The sequence below is a fragment of the Triticum dicoccoides genome, chromosome 7B (assembly GCF_002162155.2).
Source record: "Triticum dicoccoides isolate Atlit2015 ecotype Zavitan chromosome 7B, WEW_v2.0, whole genome shotgun sequence".
Classification (NCBI taxonomy): domain Eukaryota; kingdom Viridiplantae; phylum Streptophyta; class Magnoliopsida; order Poales; family Poaceae; genus Triticum; species Triticum dicoccoides.
In genome coordinates, this window is record NC_041393.1 from 569,973,957 (window position 1) to 569,983,770 (window position 9,814).

Genomic DNA, 9,814 nt, shown 5'->3' on the forward strand with positions numbered 1-9,814 from the left:
CCAAAATTTGGTGTATGAATTAAGTATCTCACTATCCTTTTCATGGCCTTAAGATGAAATTGTTTAGGAGTCGCTTGATATCGTGCACACATGCACACACTTAGCATAATATCGGGACGTGAAGCACATAGATAAAACAATGAACCAATCATGGAGCGATAAACTTTGTGATCAACCGGTTCACCATCTTTGGTCAAATCAAGATGTCCACTAGTAGGCATGGGTGTAGTCATACCTTTGCATTCTTGCATATTGAACTTCTTGAATAAGTCCTTGGTGTACTTCATTTGAGAGACAAAGGTACCTTCCTTAGTTTGCTTGATTTGCAAACCAAGAAAGAATTTGAGTTCACTCATCATCGACATCTCAAACTTCTACGACATTAGCTTTCCAAACTTTTCACTAAAGTGTGGGTTAGTTGAACCAAATATAATATCATCAACATAGATTTGGCACACAAATATTTCTCCATTAACCCTTTTAGTAAAAAGAGTAGAATCAATGTTTCCAATTGAATGCATTTTTCAATAAGGAACTTGGTCAAGCCTTTATACCATGCTCTAGGAGCTTGTTTAAGTCCATAAAGAGCTTTGTGAAGTTTGTAAACATGATTAGGTTTCTTAGGATTAACAAAGATGGGAGGTTGCTTAACATAAACTTCCTCCTCTATTTCACCATTTAGAAAAGCACTTTTAATGTCCATTTGGTACAAGGTGATATCATGGTGATTAGCATAGGCAAGTAAGATGCGAATGGACTCAAGTCTAGCAACAGGAGCATAAGTCTCACCATAGTCCATACCTTCGACTTGAGTGTAGCCTTCGGCGACGAGACGTGCTTTGTTGCGAACTACTTGTCCATCTTCATCTTTCTTGTTGCGAAACACCCATTTGGTACCGATGATGTTGTGGTTGTTGTCGGGCTTCTCAACCAATGTCCAAACTTGATTTCTCTCAAAGTTGTGTAGCTCTTCATGCATAGCGTTTATCCAATACGGATCTTCCAATTCTTCTTCACCATTCATAGGTTCAATGCTAGAGATGAATGAATAGTGTTCACAAAAGTTAGCTAAACGAGTTTTAGAGCGAGTTATCCTCCCGGTTTGGATATCATTGTAGATTTTCTCAACGGGATGGTCTTTAGCAATTCTTTCTCAAACTTGTGAAAGCTTTTGCTTGGATCTTGATTGAACATCTAATTCATCTTGTTCTTCTTCTTGGCCTTCTTCATTGTTGGCGTTGTCGTTCTCTTGTCGTGGTGGAGAAGGAGGTTGTTGACGTTCATCTTGGTGTACTTCCTCGTTTTCTTCATATTGGTGTGTCCCACTTGTGGATGCTTCCGTATCAACTCTTAGTTCACCTTGTCGTGAGGTAGAAGCTTCCACTTGGACGGACGAGGTACTCTCCTTCACCTCCGTTGGACGAATCTTGTGAATAGACAAGTCTTGTATTTCTTCCGAGGTGTCTTTGTCTCCTAATCAATTGGCAATTGCTCTACTTGCGAGCCGTTAGATTCATCAAACTTCACATCTACCGTCTATTCAACCTTTCGGGTGAAATTGTTGTAGACACGGTAAGTGTGAGAGTTTGAGCCATAATCAAGTAGGAAACCTTCATGAGACTTAGGAGCAAATTTAGAACGACGATGCTTATCAAGAATGTAGCACTTTGAGCCGAATACTCGAAAGTATCCAAATTGGGGTTTGTTACCGGTGAGGAGCTCGTACGCCATCTTGCCGAGTAGCTTGTGAAGATACAAGCGATTTGTTGCGTGACAAGCTGTCTCAACCGCGTCCACCCAAAAGTGCTTCAGCGTCTTGTACTCATCAAGCATCGTTCCCGCCATTTCAATGAGCATCCGATTCTTCCTCTTAACAACTCCATTTTGTTCAGGTGTGTACGTAGCCAAGAACTCATGTGAAATCCCTTCTTCATCAAGAAAGGTGTCCACATTTGCATTCTTGAACTCCATTCCATTGTCGCTGCGAACCTTCTTGATCTTCACTTCAAATTGATTTTGGGCCTTCCTAGTGTAGTTTTTGAAGATATTTCGGACCTGTGATTTAACATCGAGAAAGAACACCCACGTAAATCTTGAAAAATCATCAAATATAACTAGACCAAAAGAATTTCCACCGAGACTTTGTAAGCATTGGGACCAAAAAGATCCATGTGAAGTAGCTCGAGTGGCCTCCTTGTGGTCATGATGTTCTTCACGAGATGCCTTCCTCCAACCTGTTTACCTGCTTGACAAGCGGTGCAAAGTCTATCCTTATCAAATATGACATTGTTAACGCCAATGATATGATTTCCTTTAATAATCTTGTCATGGTTTCGCATGCCAACATGTCCTAATTGTCTATCCCATTACCAACCTTTAGAGGATTTAGCGATGAAGCGAGTTCTAGGTTGTGCCTTTTTAGTGAAATCAACAATGTATAGATCACCTCTACATATATCGGTAAAGACCATTTTATGATTATCCCTACGAAACACTTGTCAATCTATTTCAGTAATAGGACATTGAAACCGAAATCAGCAAGTCTAGATACTGAAAGTAAATTGTATCCAAGAGATTGAACGAGCATGACATTTTGTATGGAGCTATCATGTGACATGGCCACCTTACTGAGGCCAACCACCTTAGCCTTTGAGTTGTCACCGAAAGTGAGATACTTTCGAGGACCATCATTTCCAGCAAGCTCACGAAACGTATCTTTATCTCTTGTCATGTGATCGGTACATCCACTATCAAGAACCCATTCCTTTCCTCCTGCCATATATCCCCGAAGATTTTCCATAAGACCAAAGTGTCTCATTGCATCATCAAGATCAAAGTCACTATCATCATCCACGTCATAGTATCCATGTTCAACATCTTCATGTGGTGGATAAAATCCTAGAGAGGGTGATTCGTTAGAGTGAGTTTGACAATGATCTTCTTTATGGATTTTAATAGCTTTGGAAATAATATCACTAATAATTCCAACATCTCCTTTGGCATGCATAAGGTTTGTAAGCTCGAATAGACAATCACCAAACATAGGATCATTAGAATTCATCTTACTCAAGGCAATAGACTTATGGAGAATTTCATCTAGATTTTTCAAGCAATAATTTGGAAAATGTTCCTCAAGAAATTTCCATATGGTGCAGGCACACTTAAGAGTAGGCAAACATCCAATCAAGTTTCTAGGCAAGCCTCTAGTGATAAGATTAACAATTCTAAGATTGCGAATCATGTCAATTGACTCATCAATGGTAGGATGCATAGGACCAACATGAGGTGCACAAGGGCTAGCAATGTACTTGTTCAAATGATATTCATTGAAAATCACAAGCATCTCATTTTTCACTCATGAAAATACTCTCCATCAAGTATAGGCACTCTATGTCTAAGACTCCCCAAAGTAAACTCATCCATCTTCCTCCAATGGTGTTTAAACCAAGGCAATGGAGACCAAAGCTCTGATACCAACTGAAAGGATCGAGAAGAGGTGTCTAGAGGGGGGTGATTAGACACTAAGTGAGAAAATGTGCAGTTTTTAATTTCTTTAAGTTGAAGTGGAGTTTTGGCACAAGTTCATAATTACAATACATATCAAGCAAGCATGCAAAGACTATATGAGCAGCGGAAAGTAAAACATGCAACTTGCAAGAATGTAAAGGGATAGGATTGGAGTGTGCAAATGCAATTTGGAGACACGGAGATTTTTGAGACGTGGTTCCGATAGGTGGTGCTATCATACATCCACATTGATGGAGAATTCAACCCACGAAGGGTAGAGGCTGCACGAGTCCATGGCAGGCTCCACCCACGAAGGGTCCACGAAGAAGCAACCTTGTCTATCCCACCATGGCCGTCACCCACGAAGGACTTGCCTCACTAGGGGTAGATCTTCACAAAATAGGCGATCTCCTTGCCCTTACAAACTCCTTGGTTCAACTCCACAATCTTGTCAGAGGCTCCCAAGTGACACCTAGCCAATCTAGGAGACACCACTCTCCAATAAATAACAAATGGTGTGTTGTTGATTAACTCCTTGCTCTTGTGCTTCAAATGATAGTCTCCCCAACACTCAACTCTCTCTCACAGGATTTGGATTTGGTGGAAAGATGATTTGAGTGGAAGGCAACTTGGGGAAGGCTAGAGATCAAGATTCATATAGTAGGAATGGAATATCTTGGCCTCAACACAAGTGTAGGTGGTTCTCTCTCAGAAAATGTATGCTGGAAGTGTAGGCACGTTCTGATGCCTCTCTCCATGAATGAAGAGTGTGTGGAGGGGTATATATAGCCTCCACACAAAATCTAACCGTTACACACAACTTACCAATCTCGGTGGGACCGAATTAAGAAACTCGGTCGGACCGATTCAGCAAATGATGTGACCGTTAGGATTTTCGTTGGGACCGACGTGCAACTCGGTAGGACCGATATGGTTAGGGTTAGGGCATAACATAATCTCGGTGAGACCGATTACACAAACTCGGTGGGACTGATTTTGGTGATCAGCTAACCAGATAGTTGGTCGGGCAAACTCAGTGGAACCGATTCACTCATCTCGGTTGGACCGAAATGTTACGAAGAGGAATACTTGTGTTTCCGATTGTAACGTGACAACACTTGTTCAAAAATGATTTTGTTGATTGTTAATGTGTGCGTCTTCGCAAATTGGACAGCAAAATTAGCACAACATGTTGGTGCCATGTCATGGAACCAAGCAAAGTTTCATGATTTTCATGCGTGTTTTGGATTTACAGGAATTAAAAAACCAAGTTTCTCAATGTTTCTAGCCCAACCACGACGCCCAGAATTTTGAATTTCATTCCCATTTCTTGCATTGGACCTAGAAATTTACCCGAGGACACACATGTGATTTTTCAACCAACTTTGGTGCACTGGAGCATGTGCTTGTATTTTAAATTCAAATTATGCACACAAAGGTGACACGTTCCCTCTCAGAACCATGAGCCTTCTTGAGAGAAGCTCCGATTTGCAAGAAGCTTATTCCAAAATTTGTTCCTATTCGGCCAATTTTTTTACCACAGCATGGTTGTACCATGACATGGCACCATGCCAAGTTTCATGATTTTCAGGCATGTTTTGGATTTGCAAGAATTTTAAAACCAAGTTTCTCAATGTTCTCGGTCGAGCCACGGTGCCCAGATGTTTAAATTTCATTCCCATTTCTTGCATGGGACCTAGAAATTCACTCGATGACATAGATGTGATTTTTCAACCAACTTTGGTGCACGGGAGCATGTGCCTGTAGTTCAAATTTGAATTATGCACATTAAATGACCAGAAACTCAACTAATGTGTAAGGAAGGCTAAATGAACCCGGAATAATTCCAAAATTTAACAAGGCACTCATGTAGTTCTATGTTGCCTATGTAAAGAAACTCAAGGGGGGCATCGTATATCGTTTCACAGTCAAAGGTGACACGTTCCCTCTCAGAACCGCGAGCCTTCGTTAGAGAAGCTTTGGTTTGCAAGAAGCTTATACCAAAACTTGTTCCAAATCGGCCCAATTTTTTACCATAGAATGTTAGTGCCATGACATGACACCATGCCAAGTTTCATGATTTCTAGGCGAGTTTTGGATTTACATGAATTTAAAATCCAAGTTTCTTGATGTTCTCGGCTGAGTCACGACGCCCAGATGTTTGAATTTCATTCTCATTTCTTGCATGGGACCTAGAAGTTCAACCTAGGACACACATGTGATTTTTCAACCAACTATGGTGCATCGGATCATGTGCTTGCGGTTCAAATTTGGATTATCCACATTAAATGTCCAGAAACTCAATTAATGTATAAAAAGGCGAAACGAACCTGGAATAATTCCAAAATTTAACAGGGCACTCATATAGTTCTATGTTGCCTCTGTAAAGAAAATCAGGGGGAGGCAGCGTATATTGTTTCGCACACAAAGGTGACACGTTCCCTCTCGGAACCACGAGGCTTGTTGAGAGAATCTCCGGTTTTGCAAGAAGCTTATACCAAAACTTGTCCTAATTCAGCCAAAAATTATACATATGAAAACAGGGTTTAGATTATCCCGAACATCTCGCTACCTAGACCAATGTACTATGATTTGAATTCAACATAAAATGGATACAAATATTTGAATTGGAGATCGTATGGTACATGTAGTTCATAGTGAAATATGATTACTGCTATATGCATGTTTTTTGTTATCAAGATAACATTTAAATGATTGTATAACTTGACAACAATCGTATTCAAATCAGGAAAATTGATTCAAATTTAGTCCATATGGTAGACAACAATATATATGTTCATAGGGTGGAGTAAAATCTTCATATATGATGGAAGATCAAATTGTACGACTCCATAAATTAAAAACCGCAAGGTCACCTAACGATATATTCGAATTCAACATAACGTGGATTCAAAAATTGAAATTTGAGATCGTGGCATTTGTAATCATATAAAAAGGGACATTACTCTTTCTTTTGGTGGGAATTGATTTGTTTTTTGTTGTTGTTGAGGGAAGTGCGAATCGATTTGGTACTGTACTAGGTAATCTTGTTCTCCCGATTTTTTTACATTTTTCTTGTAGTTTTTTCAATGGCATTAGCAATATAGGAAAAGGGGACATGACTCTCTTGTGTCCTGTATGAATTGTTTTTTTGTACACGTTAAGTTTGTTCTGCCGAACAAGGAATCCGCACCTTGTTATCCCAAATTTTTCAAGCTCGAGTATCTTTTGTCTCACCTGCTTTGAAACTCCCGCCTCTTCAACCCATGTCACGACTTTATATCCCGAAATTTCAACGCGCGCGAAAACTCCCTCCTCATCCAAAATCGGTCTCGTAGCCTAGACACGCGAAATCCCCCTTGTACGCCTCAGCCGGAAATGTTGTCTCCATGTCGCGGTGTCAAAATCGGTGGGGGTATGCTGGTAACATACCGCACATTTTGGACAAGTGCATCCCTAAGCCATGCCTCCCCCTACCTTCCCCCCATTCGTACACCGAAGCCGCCAAAACCCGCGAAACCCCACGCTCCTCTGTCGGCCTCCTGACCGCTGCCCAGCAGGAGACTCTTCCCCGATGATGTCGTCCACTGCAACAGCTCGTTGTCCCTCATCCACCGCACCGGATGAGGATCCATCGTCGATCTCATCATCTCGCTGGATTAGACGCCCTGTCCTCCACCTCCAAGGACCTTCCATGATGTTCACCTCGTCTATCGCGCCACCTCCATCCCCACAGCGCCATCTTAACCTGCCCCACCGGAACGGCAGCACCCTCACAAATTCCTCCAATGAAGCCGAGTCCAACTCGACGCCACCAAGGAGGTTCTGCACCCACCGCTGCATTTTATCTTTTATTCGATCTCACGGGGCTGCCGGTGCTCGATACCGAGTAGCCATGGCAGGTCTCCATCAACGTTGCCATTGCTGGCCACTTCATCCACGGCGTCTCTCCCCCATGAAGTTGCTTCCTTGGCGGAGACTTCCATACCGGCACTAGCTGCAGCTGCTCCGGCTCTCGCTCGCACTACTGCTGCTGCTGCTGCTCCGGCTCTCGCTCGCCCTACGGCTCTGTTCTTGCTATCAGTCGCGCTGTTGCACTGCTCTTGCTTTCGTTCGTGCCGCTTCTCTGCTCTGCTATTGCTGTCGGTCATGCTACTGATCTACTCTTGCTCTCGTTCGTGCTGCTGCTCTGCTCTTGCTCTCACTCGCGCTGGTGCTACTGGTGCTGCACGACCTCCGACAGTTATAGGAGTTGCTGCTTTAGCACTCGCTCTTGGTGCTACTACACGACTTTCTCTCTGCTAGTGCGTTCCCTGCTCGAGCGTGTGCTGATTTAGATCACTGCTTCTCTGCTACTAGTGCTCGAGCACCCTAAACATCTATTGCAATGCTCTGCTACTAGTTCAAAAAGTTTCGATGGTAAAATTCAGTTTCAGCTGTAAAGTTCAGTTTCTTCATTAAGTTCAGAGTGAACAGTACTTACAACATCTGTCGGAGCGGATGTGGCGTGGCTGATGCGTTTTACATCTAGAACTTTTTGGTGATGTATTTTACATCATCTATTGCAGATGATATTAGAGTCCCACTTCAGATTAACATTGTCTGTCTTGTCCTGCTTCAGCCTCGCCGCCATACACCTCACCGGAGCTGCTCCAACGACGGACACTATAAAAAAGACACATCCGTGACATTTTGGGTCGAACAATTTTTTTTTCTGTCATACTTATGACACTTCTATGACGATAATTGTGAAAAAACAGGTATCATCATAGATGTGGTGGGCTCCTACTTCTATGACAAAAAATCATGACAGAAAATGGGCTTTTCATCCTGGGCGGGCCGGAGATGTAGCTGCATGACATTATTTGGGCCGTCCATGATGGAAAAAACCATGGTAGAAGCGAGGGCGAGGAAAATATATGGGTGTTCCCGGTTACGGTGGGTGGTCGGGGCTGAGCAATGCATGGAGGTTTGTGCATTTCTCTCATACACGCACGCGCGTGGGTGCGAGGCGTTGGGCTCTTACTGAACCCGAGCGACGCATTCGCCTACTGAACCCGAGCGATTGCACTACAGGCTACGCGTTACTGAACCCGAGCGATTGATCGATGGCTGTTAACTGAACCCGATCGAGCGATTCCTTCGCTACTACTCCTAACTGAAGCCGATCGATGCTGCCTTTGGATGAACAGTGAGCGTTGCAGGGGGGTTTGGATGAACAGTGAGCGGTGGGGCTAGATGAATAGGACCCTGTGGTGCTGCCTCTGGATGAAAAGGACCCCGATCGATCGAGCCGGTTGGGGCTAGATGAACAGGACCCCGTGGAGGGCTGGATGAACAGTAGACGGTGGAGGGGTGGATGAACAGTAGCCCGTGGAGGGGTAGTTGAATAGGTGCCCGTGGAGAGGGGTGGTTGAAGAATAGCCGGTGGAGTTGCGTGCGGTGGAGGCTGGATGAACAGGAGCCCCGTGGATAAACAGTCACAGGTGGAGGATGGAGGAGGTCGACAGTGGATGAACAGTAGACCGTGGAGGCTGGAGGAGGTCGACGGTGGAGAAGAACAGTATCCCGTGGAGTCCTGTTTTGCGGTAAGCCACACCCCTCCTGATGAACAAGACCCCTGTTTCGACCGTAGCGCTCCAACACGAGTCCGTTTCCTCCGTTTTGCGGTACGCCACACCCCTCCCGATCAACAGGACCCCGTTTTGACCATAGGAGGTCCATCACAAGTTCGTTTCCTCCATTTTGCGGTACTCCAGACCCCTCCTGATGAACATGATCCCATTTCGAACGTGGCCGGTCGAACACAAGGTCGTTTCCTCCGTTCTGCGGGACGCCAGGCCTCGTTTCCATAGGCTGTTCCATCCAAGCCCTCCCGATGAACATGACAACGCATTCTGTTCCAACCCAGCCGGTTGGCTCCCCATGAACATGACGACGACGCAGTTTCTCCTTTCGACCCAGCCATGTACATGATCCCTGGCCGTACGTATGCGCCAATAAGCGTTCGAGACCCCGCCCATATGTACGTACATGGCTGTATTTACTTTCTTGAACCCTGGCCGATGTATGTATGTGTACATGCTACGTGCGCACCTCTACTATGACACGTGCGCGCCTCTACTATGACACATGCGCACCTCTACATCGACCAGTATGTACATACATGTTCGCGACCAGAATGACAACGCTACGTACGCTTCGACCAGGTGGGTCCCGACTATCAGGTACTTCCTTGCGTGCGAAAATGTAGCTGGTGGGTCCGAGCAGTTAGGGGTGTGAATCGGTTTTTATTGCCCGGACGCAT